We start from the raw sequence: 22,814 nt of genomic DNA, 5'->3' as shown, positions 1-22,814 counted from the left end.
CGAAGTCGTGTGACGCTTCGACCCGTCCTGGGTCTTTTTCAAATTGTCGTTGTGTCCACAGAGAAATAAGGAATGACGGTGTATAGCGCAGCGTGCGCTTAAGAGATAGTGTCAGGGCTATTCACCATCGTCCCTCTTTCCTAAGAATTCATGTGAGTGTGGTTGATTTTCTTCTGACTACTTTTTGGGATACCACCCAGTTCAACCAACACCTCCCCATTACGCTGATGCACACCAACCATATCTCCTACTAGTATCCTACGGATAGGACATCAACATCTAAGCCCTGGACAACCCTCCTAATGCCAGTACCCAGATCACTCTTTGATCTTAGAAACTTGAGTGGACCTTCAAAACTAAAACAAAGTTTGTTACATTGCGTCAAATAAAATACTTTCATGTATCTTCTCCTTCATCCTTTGAACCAAACCACATCAGGAACTAAACTAAAATTGTCCAAACTTGTCCAAACCATGAGAACTGCCCATGTTGAAGAACACAGGATTAAGACTCGCTCACTCATTCCTATTTACGGGAAATGTTTTTCACCTCTAGAATGGGGAGTAAACTGTTTTTAAATAACTTTCTTTAGGGATTACAAGCTTATTAACTATATTTTCCAATGAAATGCTTGGTTACATCCTATGGAGTGTACCCTGAGAGTCATGTTCAGGTCAATGCACTAGTCTCCCACTCAGCAGGGATCGGAAACTCAGCTTGAGACAGCAAATTCTACATTCCCACTTAAACCGCAGCATCCTGAAGTTGTCAATCACTAGAAATACTGAAGAGGAAATGTCATCTATTTTTATATATCTGCTACTTATGCTTGTATAGAAATGTTTAATTCGACAGATGTATAGACATATTGGGAACAAAAAAAAACCATATCGCTATATATATTTTTGAATAAATCAAATTATTATATTTCTTTAAACAATAAACTTAATTTCAGATTTATTGAAGTCGTCTGGTCCAATACTGGGAATTCTGAGCTTACAATGGGTATGGAAAGTATTCAGACCCCTTTAAATTTATCATTCTTTGTTTCATTGAAGCCATTTGGTAAATTCTAAAAAGTTCTTTTTTTTTTCTCATTAAAGTACACTCTGCACCCCATCTTGACTGAAAAAAAACAGAAATGTAGAAATTTTTGCAAATTTATTAAAAAGGAAAAACTGAAATATCACATGGTCATAAGTATTCAGACCCTTTGCTCAGACACTCATATTTAAGTCACATGCTGTCCATTTCCTTGTGATCCTCCTTGAGATGGTTCTACTCCTTCATTGGAGTCCAGCTGTGTTTAATTAAACTGATAGGACTTGATTTGGAAAGGCACACACCTGTCTATATAAGACCTCACAGCTCACAGTGCATGTCAGACCAAATGAGAATAATGAGCTCAAAGGAACTGCCCAAGGAGCTCAGAGACAGAATTGTGGCAAGGCACAGATCTGGCCAAGGTTACAAAAGAATTTCTGCATTACTCAAGGTTCCTAAGAGCACAGTGGCCTCCATAATCCTTAAATGGAATAAGTTTGGGACCACTAGAAGTCTTCCTAGACCTGGCCATCCAGCCAAACTGAGCAATTGTGGGAGAGGAGCCTTGGTGAGAGCGGTAAAGAAGAACCCCAAGATCACTGTGGCTGAGCTCCAGAGATGCAGTAGGGAGATGGGAGAAAGTTACACAAAGTCAACTATGACTGCAGCCGTCCACCAGTCGGGTCTTAATGGCAGAGTGGCCCGACGGAAACCTCTCCTCAGTGCAAGACATATGAAAGCCAGCATAGAGTTTGCTCAAAAACACATGAAGGACTCCCAGACTATGAGAATTAAGATACTCTGGTCTGATGAATTGAAGATAGAACTTTTTGGTGATAATTCTAAGCGGTATGTGTGGAGTAAACCAGGCACTGCTCATCACCAGCCCAATACAATCCCAACAGTGAAACATGGTGGTGGCAGCAGCATCATGCTATGGAGGTGTTTTTCAGCCGCAGGGACAGGACGACTTGTTGCAATTGAAGGAAACATGAATGCGGCCAAGTACAGAGATATCCTGGATGAAAACTTCTTCCAGAGTGCTCTGGACCTCAGACTTGGCCAAAGGTTCACCTTCCAACAAGACAATGACACAGCTAAAATAACAAAGGAGTGGCTTCAGAACAACTCTGTGACCATTCTTGACTGGTCCAGCCAGAGCCCTGACCTAAACCCAATTGAGAATCTCTGGAGAGACCTGAAAATGGCTGTCCACCAACGTTCACCATCCAACCCGACGGAACTGGAGAGGATCTGCAAGGAAGAATGGCAGAGGATCCCCAAATCCATGTGTGAAAAATTTATTGCAACATTCCCAAGAAGACTCATGGCTGTACTAGCTCAAAAGGGGGCTTCTACTCAATACTGAGCAAAGGGTCTGATTACTTATGACCATGTGATATTTCAGTTTTTCTTTTTTAATAAATTTGCAAAAATTTCTACATTTCTGTTTTTTTTCAGTTAAGAAGGGGTGCAGAGTGTACTGTAATGAGAAAAAAATGAACTTTTTAGAATTTACCAAATGGCTGCAATGAAACAAAGAGTGAAAAATGTAAAGGGGTCTGAATACTTTCCGTACATACTGTATACATGGGGGCTCTCTGTTTGGGATGTATCTGTCTGGCCAGAATGGAGAATATCCTCAAAGAAAAAAAAAAGCTCTGGAGAATGTAAATGGTCACTGCTATTTATGTAAATCAATAATACGAACAGATATAAGAAACTTTGTAATATATCTTATCTTTGCTTTTCGTTCCCTTCATGATTTACTCAGAAATACACCTAAAATCCATCTTACCGCTAAAATCCATTCAACACAAGATGAGTTGTCTCTCACTGAGGGACCAAGTTACAGCTTCCAATTAAATTCTACAGAGAAAACTGCTAATTTCTATTATGTTTTATTTCACTGCAGTGCTAGAGTCACAGCTACACTGCTTAGTACTGCTGCATAATACCTTCTAAGTTGTTGCTGCTGCTTCTGAATATTTGTACTGCTAAGAAACAGAAGAGCAGGAATCCCTCGTGTCTCTATGTTTGGAGTGTGAGAGATATCTTCACCGGAAGTCTACACCCACTGACTCAAACAACTGAAAACTCCCGTGCACAGAGGAGAACTGGTGAAAAATGTAGGATACAAGTCACAATCCTCATATACTCACACTACAGCTTATTCTGAAAATTTACCTTAAAGGGGTTGTCCGGTACTTTAACACTGATGGCCTATCCTTTTTATAAAGACTGCGACGTCAGGCACTACCGCCGATCAACTCTTGCTGGTGCTGGTGTAGGACGAAACAGCTCTGTCGATGGAATAGTGGCTGTGGAAGAGTACTGCACACCCCATTCAAATCAATAGGTGGATGTGCAGTACCAGGCTGTGGCCACTATTCCATCAACAGAGGTGTGCAGCTCCGGCCGCCACCGATACCAGGAACAGCTGGTCCTAAGGATAGGCTACCAATGTTAATGACAACCCCTTAAAACTATAGCTATGTTTTAACATGTTTGTGCCTTACATTTGCTTTGGTTGGTGCCATGTAATACTTCATTTTCCCACAGGTGGCGCTGCAGATAAAAAAAAAAAAACGCACCAACAGGTAAGCGCTGTCTATTAGGGATCCAACAACTGGTCACTCTGTGATGAATCTCAGGAGCCCCTTTAAGTGTAGCTAAAAAGCGGCACCCCTGGACTTCAGACAGGTGCCGTCATGAGTTCAAATGGGCATCACCTCTTTGCGCTTTCTCTTGTATTCCATATCAGGGTAGTTTCTGGCAATGGTCACTTTACGCTTGTCAATCGGCTTCCGGAGACCAGGGGACACACATATAGTATTGCACATGGACGCCCCCTGTCTTTGACTGCAACAGATTTTCTAAACCTTGGCATTGTGCAAACTGGCTGGGCGGTACACCCAAACCATTTATCACTTTCGGCAACGTGAATTACAGATTAATGAAATCCAAAGAAAAATAACAGTTCTATTTAATTTTGGATTAATGAGAGTACAAGTCAGCGATTTGCTATACATACTACTATATTGTCCCCTGCATATTCTGAAAAGAAAGGTACTTATCAATTACCAGACTCTTTATAGTTTGTTCTTTGTAGACTATTCTCAGGTGGGATTTATATGTACAGAGATGGGATCTGAAACTTCAGCATCAAAATCTGTTACAGGGTCCCTGTCCTAACTCTGCTTCCTCTGCACCCTAGTCCCTGTACAGTGTCAAACTGGGATGCCAAGGGCCCACCAATAACCAACTCCAGGGCCCCACTCTTCAGCTACATGCAAATGTAACATTATCCTCAATCACACATTTATATAACAATGAACTGGGTAGATTGTTAAATGAATAAGATGCTGCCTTTGTCTGTACATAGTGATTCAAGTACTGCTCATATAAGAGGGTGGTGGCCCACCGGAGGATTCTACTGTTCTGCTGTGGGCCAGTCCAAGCCTGTCCCTGTATACTGTATATCCGAAATATTAATGTCTCTAGTATATTACATACAGTGCCTACAAGTAGTATTCAACCCCCTGCAGATTTAGCTGGTTTGATAAGATGCAAATAAGTTAGAGCCTTCAAACTGCAAACGAGAGTAGGTTTTATGAACAGAAGCATAAATCTTACAAACCAAAAAGTTATGTTGCTCAGTTGAATTTTATTAAAGTTTAAACATAAAAGTGTGGGTCAATTATTATTCAACCCCTATGTTTAATATTTTGTGGAATAACCCTTGTTTGCAATTACAGCTAATAATCGTCTTTTATAAGACCTGATCAGGCCGGCACAGGTCTGTGGAGTTATCTTGGCCCACTCCTCCATGCAGATCTTCTCCAAGTTATCTAGGTTCTTTGGGTGTCTCATGTGGACTTTATTCTTGAGCTCCTTCCACAAGTTTTCAATTGGGTTAAGGTCAGGAGACTGACTAGGCCACTCCAACACCTTGACTTTTTCCCTCTTGAACCAGGCCTTGGTTTTCTTGGCTGTGTGCTTTGGGTCGTTGTCTTGTTGGAAGATGAAATTACGACCCATCTTAAGATCCTTGATGGAGGAGCGCAGGTTCTTGGCCAAAATCTCCAGGTAGGCCGTGCTATCCATCTTCCCATGGATGCAGACCAGATGGCCAGGCCCCTTGGCAGAGAAACAGCCCCACAGCATGATGCTGCCACCACCATGCTTGACTGTAGGGATGGTATTCTTGGGGTCGTATGCAGTGCCATCCAGTCTCCAAACGTCACGTGTGTGGTTGGCACCAAAGATCTCGATCTTGGTCTCATCAGACCATAGAACCTTGAACCAGTCTGTCTCAGAGTCCTCCAAGTGATCATGAGCAAACTGTAGACGAGCCTTGACATGACGCTTTGAAAGTAAAGGTACCTTACGGGCTCGTCTGGAACGGAGACCATTGCGGTGGAGCACGTTACTTATGGTATTGACTGAAACCAATGTCCCCACTGCCATGAGATCTTCCCGGAGCTCCTTCCTTGTTGTCCTTGGGTTAGCCTTGACTCTTCGGACAAGCCTGGCCTCGGCACGGGAGGACACTTTCAAAGGCTGTCCTGGACGTGGAAGGCTAACAGTAGTTCCATAAGCCTTCCACTTACGGATGATGCTCCCAACAGTGGAGACAGGTAGGCCCAACTACTTGGAAAGGGTTTTGTACCCCTTGCCAGCCTTGTGACCCTCCACGATCTTGTCTCTGATGGCCTTGAAATGCTCCTTTGTCTTTCCCATGTTGACCATGTCTGAGTGCTGTTCACAAGTTTGGGGAGGGTCTTAAATAGTCAGAAAAGGCTGGCAAAAGAGATATTTAATCCACACATGTGAAGCTCATTATTCTTGGTGCCTGAACTACTTCTTAATACTTTAGGGGGACCAAACAGAATTCTTGTGGTTTGAGGGGTTGAATAATAAATGACACTCTGAATTAACTTTTAACGTTTAAAAAAAACAAACAAAAAAAAAACAAAAACAAAATTTGCTGCAGTGCATTTCCCACTTCCAGGCTGATCTACAGTGCAAATGTCACAATGCCAAGTTAATTCCGCATGTGTCAACCAGCTAAATCTGCAGGGGGTTGAATACTACTTGTAGGCACTGTATATCAATATATATAAAATAGCATCTTATAGTTATAAATTGTAGAAAAAAAGGTCAAATGGATTTGGCTAAAAAGGGAGACAGTTACTGGATGTAGTGCAATAGAATAGTAGAAATAGGGACAGGGCAGCCTCTCTTACCCAAAGATTTTAAAGTTTCCAGAATGTGTAGTTCAGTAGATATTGAAAGGACAGTCATTCACGAAATTGCTCACTAAGTGGACCCAAGAACCACAGCGTTATCTGCGTCCAATTTTGAAATCCACAAATTGCTCATCCCTTATCACAGTGGCACCATAGGTGGTCTCCCACTCCGCTACCTCTTCTCCTGGCCCTTGCTGGAGGGATAGGTTGTAGTATTAGTTTTCTACTTCACCTCTGAATCTGTAATGGGAATTTAGCAGACCTGATGTCTGTAGAGCTATTAGCTATTAAATTATTCCATTTTTTTCTTGCTCCGGCAGCCATACAGGTAAACTGAGAATTATGAAGAAATTAATATAATCCCATCAGTCTAAACTTCCAGAATGAATCAACTGAACTCTTGTTCTAATCGAAATATTTCACAAATATCAAACACACAGAGGATGAGAGATGAGATGTTTTCATACAGTATTGCCAGGTCCGATGCCACGTGTTCTCCAGACCGGCAGTATACAGCAAGGGCTCTATATTTTATATCAAGGGTGCAATGATAATGGTAATAAATATCAAATTAAATGGTAAATGAATAACACACCCAAATAAAGCATGTGAAAGTAAATTGGCTAAAATCCCTAACAATCAAAAACCTATAAGAAATGGTAAGCAGCCCATCTTGGTATAAGTAATCATTTATTAGTACACTTATAAAAAAATAAGGTTAAAAAAGTGAACAGGTCACATAAAGAGCCTGACAGAAACAGCAGGAGGAGGCTAAAAATGCATAATAAAGTGTATAAACCAATCGTTAATAACATACAATAAACTTTACTTTATGTCAATCAACGTATAGGGCAAGTTGAAAAGCAAGAAGAGCATAAGTAGGCAATGTAGCAAAGTGCAACAAAATGTAGTAACAAAGTGCAAGGTGCAAAAAAAAAAAGTATAATAATAAGATGTCATGTATCCAAAAAGAAGGATACACCAAAAGAATCAAGCTGCTTAATATGTGTAATAGCATAAAAAGATGAGGAAATACAAAATTAGATCCTCCCCATATGAGTCTCCTCCTGCTGGAATGGCGCCAGCCGATACATATTATGTAGCTTGAATCTTTGGGTACCGGCATATTTTTGGATAAAGACATCTCATTATATGTTTTTTTGGCACCTTGCACTTTGTAACTAAATCTTGTTGCACTTTGTTACATTGCCTATTCATGATCTTGCCGCTTTTTAACTTGCCCTATATGTTAACGGACATAAAGTCATCGGTTTATTGTGTTATTAGTACCGATTGGTTTACACTTCATTTTGGATTTTTAGCCTCCGCCTGCTGTGTCTGTCGCCCTCCTTGTGTAACCTGCTCACGTTTTAACCTTTCTTTTATATTTATACTAATAAATGGTTACTTATTTATATATCAAGTTTGGCTACATACCATTTATTATAAGTTTTTTGCATGTCTTTTATGTAGCGCTAATTTCGGTAACACTTAAAAGTCAGTTATATTTCAGAAATTATGCTATATATACTACATATACCAAAGAATGTTTAAATGTTATTCGTAACCACAGGGTCCTTCACAGGTTTTCTAGGTAATCACAGGACTGCACATTGACCATTGTTAGTTTTGCATGCGCTGACTTATCTTCTATAAGTCCTAATAATATCAATGCTAATAATCCAAATGCATTAAAGGGATTGTCCATTTTTTTGGTTATGGCATCAATATCAGACTGATGGTGGTCTGAAGGTGGTTGAAGGAGACTATGACATTCCAACCTTTTAAAGAGGACTTTTAGCCTCTAGGGAAATTTCATGAGATAAAAGGAGAATAAACTCTAAGGCTTCTTAAATATATAAATATATATACAGTATATATATATATATATATATATATATATATATATATATATATATATACACACAGTACAGACCAAAAGTTTGGACACACCTTCTCATTTAAAGATTTTTCTGTATTTTCATGACTATGAAAATTGTACATTCACACTGAAGGCATCAAAACTATGAATTAACACATATGGAATTATATAGTTAACAAAAAGGTGTGAAACAACTGAAAATATGTCTTATATTCTAGGTTCTTCAAAGTAGCTACCTTTTGCTTTGATGACTGCTTTGCATACTCTTGGCATTCTTTTGATGAGCTTCAAGAGGTAGTCACCGGAAATGGTCTTCCAACAATCTTGAAGGAGTTCCCAGAGATGCTTAGCACTTGTTGGCCCTTTTGCCTTCACTCTGCGGTCCAGCTCACCCCAAACCATCTCGATTGGGTTCAGGTCTGGTGACTGTGGAGGCCAGGTCATCTGGCGTAGCACCCCATCACTCTTCTTCTTGGTCAAATAGCCCTTACACAGCCTGGAGTTGTGTTTTGGGTCATTGTCCTGTTGAAAAATAATGATGGTCCAACTAAACACAAACCTGATGGAATAGCATGCTGCTGCAAGATGCTGTGGTAGCCATGCTGGTTCACTGGTTCAGTATGCCTTCAATTTTGAATAAATCCCCAACAGTGTCACCAGCAAAGCACCATCACACCTCCTCCTCCATGCTTCACGGTGGGAACCAGGCATGTAGAGTCCATCCGTTCACCTTTTCTGCGTCGCACAAAGACACGATGGTTGGAACCAAAGATCTCAAATTTTGATTCATCAGACCAAAGCACAGATTTCCACTGGTCTAATGTCCATTCCTTGTGTTCTTTAGCCCAAACAAGTCTCTTCTGCTTGTTGCCTGGCCTTAGCAGTGGTTTCCTAGCAGCTATTTTACCATGAAGGCCTGCTGCACAAAGTCTCCTCTTAACAGTTGTTGTAGAGATGTGTCTACTGCTAGAACTCTGTGTGGCATTGACCTGGTCTCTAATCTGAGCTGCTTTTAACCTGCGATTTCTGAGGCTGGTGACTCGGATAAACTTATCCTCAGAAGTAGAGGTAACTCTTGGTCTTCCTTTCCTGGGGCGGTCCTCATGTGAGTCAGTTTCTTTGTAGCGCTTGATGGTTTTTGCAACAGCACTTGGGGACACTTTCAAAGTTTGCCCAATTTTTCGGACTGACTAACCTTCATTTCTTAAAGTAATGATGGCCACTCGTTTTTCTTTACTTAGCTGCTTTTTTCTTGCCATAATACAAATTCTAACAGTCTATTCAGTAGGACTATCAGCTGTGTATCCACCTGACTTATGCACAACACAACTGATGGTCCCAACCCCATTTATAAGGCAAGAAATCCCACTTATTAAACCTGACAGGGCACACCTTTGAAGTGAAGACCATTTCTGGTGACTACCTCTTGAAGCTCATCAAGAGAATGCCAAGAGTGTGCAAAGCAGTCATCAAAGCAAAAGGTGGGTACTTTGAAGAACCTAGAATATAAGACATATTTTCAGTTGTTTCACACTTTTTTGTTAAGTATATAATTCCACATGTGTTAATTCAGAGTTTTGATGCCTTCAGTGTGAATGTACAATTTTCATAGTCATGAAAATACAGAAAAATCTTTAAATGAGAAGGTGTGTCCAAACTTTTGGTCTGCACTGTATATATATATATATATATATATATATATATATATATATATATATATATATTATATATATATAATTATGAAAAGGAAAAAAAACTTACTCTCTAATTTAGCAAAAAAAAAAAGAGGAGGGCAGAAGTCGGCTAAAGTCGGGCTTTCTGCTGTCTCACTATCTTGACAGCTGAGTGAGACTTCCTACCTCTTACCTTTCGAGATAACACTGTGTGGGGATAGACTGTGTGCAGTATGGAAACAAATGGGAGATTTTAGCTAATGTCTTGCTCAGTGCCGAACTGGGATGCTAAGGGCCCACCAGTAACCAACTCCGGGGCCCCACTTTTCAACTACATGCAAATGTGACATTATCCTCAATCATAAATTTATATATCAATAAACTAGGTAAATTGTTAAATAAATAATCCAAACCCAATTGAGCATCTCTGGAGAGACCTGAAAATGGCTGTCCACCAACGTTCACCATCCAACCTGACGGAACTGGAGAGGATCAGCAAGGAAGAATGGCAGAGGATCCCCAAATCCAGGTGTGAAAAACTTGTTGCATCATTCTCAAGAAGACTCATGGCTGTACTAGCTCAAAAGGGTGCTTCTACTCAATACTGAGCAAAGGGTCTGAATACTTATGACCATGTGATATTTCAGTTTTTCTTTTTTAATAAATTTGCAAAAATTTCTACATTTCTGTTTTTTTTCAGTCAAGATGGGGGGTAGAGTGTACTTTAATGAAAAAAAAAATGAACTTTTTAGAATTTACCAAATGGCTGCAATGAGACAACGAGTGATAAATGTAAAGGGGTCTGAATATTTTCCGTACCTACTGTATATCTAACTCTAAATATATCAGTCAAAGGATACGGCACAGGTGTAATCCTGCCTAGAGTTGCCTGACCCATTGACCCATGTCAAATGCAAGTTATATACTATGAGAAACATTTTCTTTCTAAATATTCTTTACACTTCCATAGTCCTGCTCGGAAAACAGAATCTAAACACGTCAGTTTGTATTATATATTCAGGCATGATTTTGATAGATTTTCAATTCTGTTCACTTGTCTTCAGGATAATGTAACCAGCTTTCTGCTTAAAGGAAACAAATAAATGCAAATGTTCTTACCATATCTGACAGCTTGTAAATAATCTAAACTCGCATGTGTATCAAAGATACCATGAATTTCTTATCTTGTTTTATCAAGGCAGTTCTATAGGTAATCATAAAGTGATTTCCTTCTTCTACATATTTATTCACATCTCTAAAACGATATAACAACGAACCCGAGGTTAAAAGTTTGGGGTTCGCACCAGACAGTTAGTGTCTGCAAAGTTCAGAGTTCCGGGGGAAGTCCGTTGCATAGTTCAGGGTTCTGGGGGAAGTCTGTTGCAAAGTTCAGAGTTCTGGGGGAAGTCCGTTGCAAAGTTCAGAGTTCCGGGGGAAGTCTGTTGCAAAATTCAGAATTCTGGGTTAGGTCTGTTGCAAAGTTCAGAGTTCTAGGGAAAGGCCGTTGCAAAGTTCAGAGTTCCGGGGAAAGTCAGTTGCAAAGTTTAGAGTTCCGGGGAAAGTCAGTTGCAAAGTTCAGAGTTCCGGGAGAGGTCTGTTGCAAAGTTCAGTGTTCTAGGGGAAGTTCGTTGCAGAGAAAGAAAGATAGATAGAGAGAGCGATAGACAGAGAGGGAGATAGAAAGAGATATGTTTTTCAAGATCCAAAGTTCAGGTCTCCGTTGTTTTCAATGGGGTTCGGGTTCTGGTTCAAGTTCAGGTACAGTTCTGGTACCCAAACTGAACTTTGGACTAAAGTTCAGGTCGGGTACCAGAACCAAAACTTCCAGGGGTCCGCTCATACCTATAGTGGAGTAACTAAGGTATGAATGGGTGCACACCAACACTAGTGCCTGAGGGGCCAAGAGATCCGCTAGCGGGAGCGGACATATCATTGGGGCAACCTGGGCAGCCGAACAGGGTCTCAAGAGCTAAGGGGGCCCACTTTTACCTCCAAAGCAAGTGGGATTGTGCATTATGATGAGCTATTAGACTGCAAAGGGCCCATATATTGTTCTAGCACAGGGCCCTCTTCTGTTTCTGTCCGCCAGTAGTATAAATGACACATGGTAGGCGGGGACAGATTTTGCAGCTTTGGATAGACAGTGCTGTCAAAATTCCACCAATCGGTCAATTGACACATGATTTTAAAAATTCCACCCATGTTTCTCAATTATGAGGCCACTGGCCCATCACTGGAGGGCAGATCTTCGGCCGTAGTGCCACTAAAACGCTGTCACACTGTCTGGACGTGCACCTTAAACTGCTGAACCACACTAAAAATGTTCATAGTTTCATCCTGTGACTCTAGAATTGTTGTTGCTTTATTGAATTCCAGATTATCAAAAATTCTAAAATGATCATCTCTGTGTGGCACTATATTTCCTAAGACCATGTTCCCACACTTTGTTTTTCCACAACATTTTTTAGTGTAGAAAATCTGCCGCATTTAACAGTTCAAGCATAGCGGATGTGATTTCATGTAAGCTGAGACACTGTTTGACTGGTGCATTTTTCCCCATCTGCTGCAATGGGGAGAATGATAAAATGCATGAAAAAAATTCTATTGTGCTTTTAATTCCGTAATTCCAGGGTCTCTCCTCTAAAAAAATGCATTAAAAAAAGCTGTGTCAAATCTGCACCAAAACCACATAAAAAAGTGAAAACACATGAAAAAATATTGCAAAAATGTAATAAATAAAACCATATTTTGGTGTAGACACTTACAGAAAAAAATGCAGCGTTTTCACAAGCGAGAGCATATCCTTAAAAATATTGCAATAATCCATGTGGCAGTGTAAACTATGGAGGTCTTGGGATATGGAGGCATAATTAAAAAAAAATCTCAACACCATTTTTTGCAGGGTGGAAAGTTTTGCAGTGGGCAGTTAGTTGCAGTAAGTGCTGACTTCTTTACAGCTTCAATCTTTAAAGTTCTTAGCTACCCAAAATGTCATAGTAATACTTCTCCCATTGTTGTATCCAATATTACTAGGGATGAGCGGACTCATGGAAGTTCGGATTCTGGTACCCAACCCAAACTTTATTCCAAAATTTGGTTCAGGTACCAGAACTGTACCCAAACTTGAACCCCATTGAAAACAATGGGGACCGGAACTTTTGAACTGGAAAATTCTCTCTCTACCCTAGGAACTCTGAACATTGCAGCAGACTTACGGTTAAAGTCCGTGTTCGGCGTTTAGCATCGGACAGTAACTGTCTAGTATGAACGCCGAACTTTTAAGTTTGGGTTCGCTCATCTCTAAATATTACCCGAAAATCTGTCTATTCACATGGAAGCAAATAATGTCTGACAGATAAACTAGGCAGCCATATTGGTTGTCACCAGCATTCCCAGAAACTATTGGCTAAAATGTTAATAACAGAAGAAAGATAGACATTTCTATTTTTGATTTACATTTAATATTACTATATATGGAAATTTCCCATTCGAATGAAACTAAAAAACATATTTGGAAAGTGTTAGAAAACAAGACTGCAGGCAATCTTAGGACTGGTGCCAAGAAAATTCATTCCGCAGCGATCGGCATTAGAGGAGGGTGATGGTGGCTATACATTTCCTCTGCAGCGGCCACTTCAGGACAAAGGCAGTATTACATGGCATCCCTTTAAAGGAGTTCTCTGGGAATAGAAAAAACTTAATAACTAAAGGAAATGTCATTATAAATAAATTCCTATTACATTTAATTAGCAAATCACAATTGTTTTGACTAGGGAGGTGATCACTGTAGAATTAAAATAGTTGCCGCCTTGTTTCACTGAGAAACTTGTCCAAGAATGTTAGGACAGGTGCGTGTGAGCATGTGCAGTAGGACAGGTGCCTGTGAGCATGTGCAGTAGGACAGGTGCCTGTGAGCATGTGCAGTAGGACAGGTGCCTATGAGCATGTGCAGTAGGACAGGTGCCTGTGAGCATGTGCATTAGGACAGGTGCCTGTGAGCATGTGCAGTAAGACGCCCTCCTTCATATGTAGGAAGATGTGCTCCACTAATACTGGAGATACCAGAGGTACTGGGGTGAGACGAGGCCGCTCAAACTTCTGATGAATAACAATATAAGCATCTCCAGTTCACAGCAAAGAGCTTCCTACTGCACATGCTCACAGGCTCCTGTCCTACTGCGCATGCTCACAGGCTGCTGTCCTACTGCACATGCTCACAGGCTCCTGTCCTACTGCACATAATCACAGGCTCCTGTCCTACTGCACATGCTCACAGGCTCCTGCCCTACTGCGCATGCTCGCAGGCCCCTGCCCTACTGCGCATGCTCACAGGTTCCTGACCTACCTGCACATACTCACAGGCTCCTGTCCTACTGCACATGCTCACAAGCTCCTGTCTTACTGCACATGCTCACAAGCTCCTGTCCTACTGCACATGCTCACAAGCTCCTGTCTTACTGCACATGCTCACAGGCTCCTGTTCTACTGCACATGCTCACAAGCTCCTGTCCGACTGCACATGCTCACAAGCTCCTGTCTTACTGCACATGCTCACAGGCTCCTGTTCTACTGCACATGCTCACAAGCTCCTGTCCGACTGCACATGCTCACAGGCTCCTGTTCTACTGCACATGCTCACAGGCTCCTGTTCTACTGCACATGCTCACAAACTCCTGTCCGACTGCACATGCTCACAGGCTCCTGTTCTACTGCACATGCTCACACGCTCCTGTTCTACTGCACATGCTCACAGGCACCTGTCTTACTGCACATGCTCACAAACTCCTGTCCTAACAACCTCAGACAGATTTCTGTCAGTGTAACAAGGTGATGGCCATTTTAATTCTAGACAAACGATTCTGATTTGCTAGTTAAATGTATTTAGTAATTTATTTATAATGACATTTTCTTTAGTTATTCATTTTTTCTTCTATTCCTCGAGAACACCTTTAAATAATATAAATATTTATTATCTACAAATATATAGAAATTTACCAGAAAAATATGTCCTAAGTTTAGAGGCCATTCTGCAGCGTGTGCCAGTGTTTGCTGGAATTCTTATACTCTGTGAAAAGCCTAATGCTGCGCTCACCCCACGATCAATTCTATATTAAAGCAGATGACTGGACTTTATTGCATGTGTATGGTTGTACAGTGTGTAGACTCCCTGCCAGCTGGGCAAAAGCTATTATCCAAAAAAAAGTACCAAGCATTATTAAATGTCTGACTACTTCCAGGCAACTAATTTGTCCTCATTATGAATTTCCCAATGCAGCACATAGTGGCAATCTGCAAACTACTGTTCTCTTCTTACATGTGCTAGGAGCCCACCCCAGAAGTGGCTTAAAAACAGAAGCAGCTTTTGGGACATTTTGTGCTCCACCTAGACTGTCACCCGGTCAGAGCCGTAAAGCCACATACAATATTGAAGTGGGCAACTGCACGACAAGCAATTCCTTAATATATTGTGACTAATGGAATCACTCCTTTTGCAAGCAGAAACAACTGAATAAAATCCTAATAAGCAGGAAGAACTGTAAAACAGAACATGTACTATTTGAATGGACTCTCTCAGCAGCCCAGCTTCCTTTTGTGACGGAATACAGACTGCTATAAACTTGAACAATTCCCTAATATAACATTTTAAGGCAATTACATAATTGAAATAATTAACTAGAAACAACAGCTAGAAGTTTCAGAATATGTATCATGTGAATGGATTCTCCCACAAGCCCGACGTTCCCTTTTGTGATGGAATACAGACTGCTGTAAACTTGAACATTTCCCTAATAAAACATTTTGAGGCAATTACATTGAGGCAATTACATCTAGTTAATTATTGAAATAATTAACCAGAAAAAAATAGCTAGAAGTATCAGAATAAGTATTATGTGAATGGTCTCTCCCAGAAGTCCAGTGCTCCCTTTTTTGACAGAATACAGACTTCCTTAAACTTGAGCAATTACCTAATATCCTAATAAGCTGCATTTACATTATTTAAATAATAGCAGAATACCTATTATATGAATGCACTCTGAAATAATTAACAAAAAACAATACCTAGAAGTATCAGAATATGCATTATGTGAATGGTCTCTCCCAGAAGCCCAGCACTCCCCTTTTGTTACGGAATACAGGCTGCTATAAACTTGAGCAATTTCCTAATATAACATTTTGAGGCAATCACATCATTGAAATAATTAACTAGAAACAACAGCTAGAAGTATCAGAATATGTATCATGTGAATGGATTCTCTCACAAGCCCAATGTTCCCTTTTGTGACGGAATACAGACTGCTGTAAAATTGAACAATTCCCCAATATAAAATTTTGAAGCAATTACATTATGGCAATTACATTGAGCCAATTACATCTAGTTAATTATTAAAATAATTAACTAGAAACAATAGCTAGAAGTATTAGAATAAGTATTATGTGAATAGTCACTCCCAGAAGTGCAGTGCTCCCTTTTTTGACAGAACACAGACTTCCATAAACTTGAGCAATTATCTAATATTCTAATAAGCTGCATTTACATTATTGAAATAATTGCAGAATATGTACAGTTGTGCTCAAAAATTTACATACCCCGGCAGAATTTTTCCTTTCTTGGCCTTGTTTCAGAGAATATGAATGATAACAATAAAACTTTTTCTCCACTCATGGTTATGGGTTGAGTGAAGCCATTTATTGTCAAACTACTGTGTTTTCTCTTTTTAATTCTTAATGACAACCAAAAACATCCAAATGACCCTGATCAAAAGTTCACATGCCCTGGTGATTTTGGCCTGATAACATGCACAGAATTTGACACAAATGGGTTTGAATGGCTACTAAAGGTAACATCCTCACCTGTGAGCTGTTTGCTTGTAATCAGTATGTGTGCATAAAAGCTGAGTGAGTTTCTGGGATCCAGACAGACTCTTGCATCCTTCATCCAGCCACTGACGTTTCTGGATTGTGAGTCATGGGGAAAGCAAAATAATTGTCAACGGATCTACGGGAAAAGGTAGTTGAACTGTATAACACAGGAAAGAGATACAAAAAGATATCCAAGGAATTGATAATGCCAGTCAGCAGCATTCAAACTGTGATTAACAAAAGGAAAATAAGGGGCTCTGTAAAAACCAAACTACGGTCAGGTAGACCAACAAAAGTTTCGTCCACAACTGCCAGGAAAATTGTTCGGGATGCAAAGAAAAATGCACAAAAACCATCAACTGAAATTCAGGACTCTCTGAAAACTAGCGGTGTGGCTGTTTCAAGATGCACAATAAGGAGGCACTTGAAGAAAAAGGGGCTGCATGGTCGAGTCGCCAGAAGAAAGCCATTACTGGGCAAATGCCACAAAGTATCTCGCCTACAATACACCAAACAGCACAGAGACAAGCCTCAAAACTTCTGGAACAAGTTAATGTAAAGTGAAGAGTCCAAAATTGAACTTTTTGGCAATAACCATAAACGCTACATTTGGAGAGAGGTCAACAAGGCCTATGATGAAAGGAACACCATTCCTACTGTAAAGCACGGAGGTGGATCGCTGATGTTTTGGGGATGTGTGAGCTACAAAGGCACAGGAAACTTGGTAAAAGTAGAAGGAAAGATGAATGCAGCACATTATCAGCAAATACTGCAGGCAAATTTGCACTCATCAGCCCAGAAGCTGCGCATGGGACGTACTTGGACATTCCAACATGACAACGATCCAAAACACAAGGCCAAGTCGACCTGTCATTGGCTACAGCAGAACAAAGTGAAGGTTCTGGAGTGGCCATCTCAGTCTCCTGACCTCAATATCATTGAGCCACTCTGGGGAGATCTCAAGCAAACAGTTCATGCTAGACAGCCCAGGAATTTACAGGAACTGGAGGCTTTTTGCCAAGAAGAATGGGCAGCTTTACCATCTGAGAATATAAAAACCTCATCCACAACTACCACAAAATACTTCAAGCTGTCATTGATGTCACAGGGGTAATACACGGTATTAAGAACTGGGGTATGGGAACTTTTGATCAGGGTCATTTGGATGTTTTTGGTTGTCATTAAGATTTAAAAAGAGAAAACACAGTAGTTTGACAATAAATGGCTTCACCCAACCAATAACCATGAGTGGAGAAAAATTTTTTTTGTTATCATTCATATTTTCTGAAACAAGGCCAAGAAAGGAAAAATTCTGCCGGGGTATGTAAACTTTTGAGCACATCTGTATTATGTTAATGGACTCTGAAATAATTAACTAGAAACAATAGCTAGAAGTATCAGAATAAGTATTATGTGAATGGTCTCTCCCAAAAGCCCAGCACTCCCCTTTTGTGACGGAATACAGACTGTTATAAACTTGACCAACTCCCTATTATAACATTTTGAGGCAATTATATTATTGAAATAATTAACTAGTAATAATAACTAGTAATAACAGAATACGTATTATGTGAAAGGACTCTACTAGAAGTCCAGCACTCTCCTTTTTTGTCAGAATACAGACTGACATAAACTTGAGCAATTATCGAATATGCTAATAAGCAGCATTTGCATTATTGAAATAATAAAATATCAATAATTACTAGTAATAACAATACATATTATGTGAGTGGGCTCTACTAGAAGCCCAGCACTCCCCTTTTGTGACAGAATACAGACTACCATAAACTTGAGCAACTACCTAATATGCTATTAAGTGGCAATTACATTAGTGAAATAATTAAATATTAATAATTACTAGTAATAACAAAATATGTGTTATGTTAACGAGCTGTTCGAGAAGCCCAGAAATCCCCTTTTGTGACATAATACAGAGTGGCATACACCCTAATATAACATTTAGTGGCATTATTGAAATTATTTATTAGAAATGATATACTGTGGAGTATTATAAAAAAAAAATAAAACATATCATATACGGTAATAGTAACTCTAAGGATCATTTAGCCCACCTATAAATACAACACTATTGTCTTAGAAGTCATCAAAAACCCCCTGTACTATATAAGGCTATGTTCACATGCTGCATTTTTGCAGTGTTTTTTTATGCTTTTTTTGTCATCCACACAATTGCTTTTTTTTTTTCCTTACTTAATTGGAAAACTGCAGCTTTTTTAAAATCTGCAGCATGTCACTTCTTTCAGTGTTTTTGGAGCTTTTTTTCACCATAGAACGCAATGAGTATGTGCAAAAAAAACGCAACCATGCATTTTTGCTGCGTTTTGGTGAATGAAACTAACTTTATTAAACATGTACTGTAGACAAATGCATCATATAATCTGTAACGTAAAATCTGCTTTTTATAAACAGGTTTCTTTTACTGCCAAGAGACCAGGTTTGCAAAAAAAAAAAAAAAAACGCAGCAAAAAAGCAACGTGTGAACATAGCCTAAAAGTATGAGATTTTAGATGGAGGATATTTTTAGGGGTCGCAGAATTTCAAGGTCTTTTTTTCTTAGGCATACAAGAAGGAACATTCTTTGTGATCCCACTCTCAGCAAAAAAAAAGGTAGGCTTCTACCCTTTAATAATTGATTGCTACAAAAGACCCTTATTCTTTTTATAAGAAGTTCTGCAGCAGCTGCAATGGGTATTATGATGTTCTGCATATGCTGGGACACTAAACTGTGTAATACATGCTGCAGCCACTGAAGAACCTCTTTTTTAAATAGAGAGCAATAATTTTTAAAGGGAGAACAATATGTCAGTCAGCGGAGAAAGGACTTTTTTGGGAAAAAAAAAAAAAGACTGTCTGTGCCGGACGAGATAAGCAGTGCCGATGAAGTGCCGCTCATCTCTGGGTGGTCGTCATATGGTGCTAAGATCTATGTTATTACAGAAAATTTCTATTACTATTATTATTTTCTTGTATCTAAAAAATTCAACATGCAAGGAAAAGTGTCTCGAGTACAAGCAATAAAAGTTTCTGCGGTCTCATTTAGTTCTTTATCCTCTTCTTCTATGAAGCTTGATACATCTATACATTATTGGTAAACCTGTATCTATCAGACCCTATATGACGACTACTGCTCCCATCGGATCCTGTTATCTCGTGGAGTCTGAACTTACTTATTATCCAGGCTGATGAATCCCATTAGTTTCATATGACAGAAACAGATACCCAGACTGGATCCGCTGCAGTGATTTTCCAGATAGCTTTATCCATTTACAGAAGAACAAATTTGTGAACGAAGGGAAAAAAAAAAGTGAAAATATTTTTGTTCTTGCATCCCAATCCTGGTGCCCCTCTCGACGGCTGCACCGTGACGCTTCCTGCCTCACCCCCTCCCTCCGCTGCCCCTGTTATTATACAACAGTGTGAGGATGTCTGCAGAGAAATGGAACAGGCCTTAGAAGTTCCGCAACTTAAAGGAAAACATATGCAGGATTTCCTGCCGCTCAGCCCCTATTAAAAACTACGGGTCTTGTGGATATCTATAGGATTCTCTGGGGGCTCAGTTTGGAAAGGAGACAGCTACTGTTTATTCTTATCACAATTTATGATGAAAGCAGATGGCCGCCTCTACTGGGTATTTCCTATGTTGGAAAATGTTGATTTTCTTAAAGCTTAAAGTATTCCTTAAACGATCTAGACTCCTGTGACACAAATATGTTTTGTCTTTGTCTTGCATCAATTTCATAGACAAAGAAAATGTGTCAGAAAAATATCAACATATAGGTTTAATAACGACCTGCCACTTGCTATAAATATGTAATTTTATTTCATCTGGTGTAAATGCCGCTGTTCTCCTGAATCCGACGTTGTTTTTCTTTTGTTCCTGCACCTCTCCAATCCTGAGATATGGCCCTTTCTTCCCTGGATATAAATCTAGTCTTTTTAGCCAAGTGGGCATACCCCTCTGTAGAGATGGGTTGATGATCACGCCCACTTTGCTAACAAGACTAGACTACGTTACAGAAAAGAGAGGGTCATATCTCAGGAAGGGAGAGGCACAGGAAGAAAAGAAAAACAACGTCGGATTCGGGAGAACATCGGCAATTACACCACAACATATATGTGGCAAGTAAAAGAGGGCTCCAATTTTTTTACAGAGAGCCTGAAGGGTGGCACATGGCTACTTCTTTGAACTATGCGGATATAGACACTCCTGTGGGCAACATTAGGTTGATTTATAAGCATCCAGAAAAACAAGTATAGGAAAAGAAAATATGTGGGCAAATCTCTAAAAAAAATCCTATCTAAATGAAAAACAATCTTTGTTGCCCTTTGCAACCAGTCGCAACTTTTTCATATTTTAAAAACAGAATTTGAAATCCAAACTGATTGATCGCAACGAGTTTTTATTTTAGACATTTTCTTAAATCTCTCCCAAGGTTAAATTTTAAAAAATATATATATATTGCCATTAGGGGGAGCTGACTGCATTATAATCACAAATTTAACCCTTTCCCAACCTGCACTGTAATACAATAGCTGCAAACAGTCCAAAAGACAGATGAGGTTTCCATTTGCAACATCCTCTGAGCTTTTCAACCAGCTGTCACGCTAGGTGATGGAAGGACCAAGTGTATGACGATGGGAAAAGGGGGGAAGCCCAACAACCAGGGAAAGGGAGAGTGGAGACCCCTAGGCAGATCTTACAACACCATGCCTGCCCTACTGTCCCTAAATAGGTTTCGCACCTATAGCCGAGCAGGATATCTAATCCCTAACTGTCCCTAGAGCTAGGCCCTAGGTAGGGAGGGGACCTACACCTAAAGACAAACAAGGAAAACAGACAAGGGGATACACTTAGCTTGAGAAGACACCAGAGAGAGAAGATGACAATAATCCACCAAGAAAATTCAAGAAGAAACTAGCCTGCTAGTACTCCAGGCCTGAGCAGGGGAAAATAGTTCTATCACCGGCGACTCTCTGGAGACACTGAGAGTTTTTATATATCAATCAAGGGTGTGTCAATTAGCAGCAGAAGGTGGAGATCACTACTTGGTCCTAGCGAAAGAAGGATACCACTACACTTCAGAGATGAAAGGATCAAGAAGGTGTCTGCAAAGCCAAGTGCAGAGACCTTCTACAGCCGGATCCAGAATAACTGTCTGTCAAACCTGATACACCCGTGACACCAGTTACCGAATCTAACTGCTGCATTCGGAACTAACTCTGATTGCAGGAATTGAACCTCTTTGATGCCACTACTATGTAAGTGGAGGAAGGTAGGCCTTGTGACTCACCCTTTCTCCATCACAACATGATTGTGGCGTGCCAATGGCTGTCACGGGTGTGTCAGAGGTGACAGACAGTGCCCTGCAGTTGGTTGCAGGAGATCTCTACGTTTGGCATTACAGACATCTTCTTAAAGGCTGGCTGTCTCTAGGACCCAGGGGCTACCTCCCTCTGGCTAATTAGCTCCCTAGCCTGAGTGTATAAATACCTGGTGTGTCTGAGAGGGAGGTGCCAGAGATATTCATTACTACTTGTGAGGTTTTAGCAAGAGCAGTACTTTGTCCTCTCTGGAGCTTGAGGCCGTGTGCGCATTTGTTTGGAGTCATCGAAAGCTAAGCAATCCCCCCCTGTTTGTCTACCCTTGTTGTCTGTAGAGTTTAGTGGAGATCAACTAGTGCTCATCTCCTTCCTTCCCTAGCCTTAGCCATACACCAGGGAAAGTCAGGGCGAGGCACGCGTGAAGAGCCAACATAGGTATGGTAGTTGAGACAGGGTGACACTAGACCAGAATAGGAGGTCTCCACTCCCCCCTTTCTCTAGTATCTGGGCTCCCTTTCCCTCTTCCTTCTGTGTCGCACTAAGTCTTTCTCACACCTTGAGTGACAATGGCATTGTCATGTCAGCCGGGGGAGGTCTCCTCCAGGCTCCCGTGTCTGCTATGTTTGTATATTTGTGCCTGTGGCTGAGCTTCATAAGAGATAATTAATTTTATGATACCCTGTAATACCATTGTATTTCAGTGAATTGTACAAGTGATCAAGTGCTTGCAGGTTCAAGTACTCTAGGAGAACCAATAAA

At 40.3% G+C, this 22,814-nt stretch overlaps 1 protein-coding gene across 1 annotated transcript in view; it reads right to left on the bottom strand.

Moving 5' to 3' along the window:
* Positions 1 to 20,083, bottom strand: part of KIAA1217 (KIAA1217 ortholog) — a 456,094-nt gene extending 436,011 nt beyond the window's left edge. Inside the window, exon 1 of the mRNA XM_073677511.1 lies at positions 19,901 to 20,083. The gene's annotated coding sequence lies outside the window, so the exon portion shown is untranslated. The remainder of the gene's footprint in view (positions 1 to 19,900) is intronic.
* Positions 20,084 to 22,814: the final 2,731 nt, after the last annotated feature.

The sequence above is a fragment of the Phyllobates terribilis genome, unplaced genomic scaffold (genome assembly GCF_046119375.1).
Source record: "Phyllobates terribilis strain yellow unplaced genomic scaffold, ASM4611937v1 Scaffold_4__5_contigs__length_816908805, whole genome shotgun sequence".
Lineage (NCBI taxonomy): Eukaryota > Metazoa > Chordata > Amphibia > Anura > Dendrobatidae > Phyllobates > Phyllobates terribilis.
The sequence above is the reverse complement of the archived record's forward strand: the minus strand, read 5'-3'. Positions and strand labels throughout refer to the sequence as shown.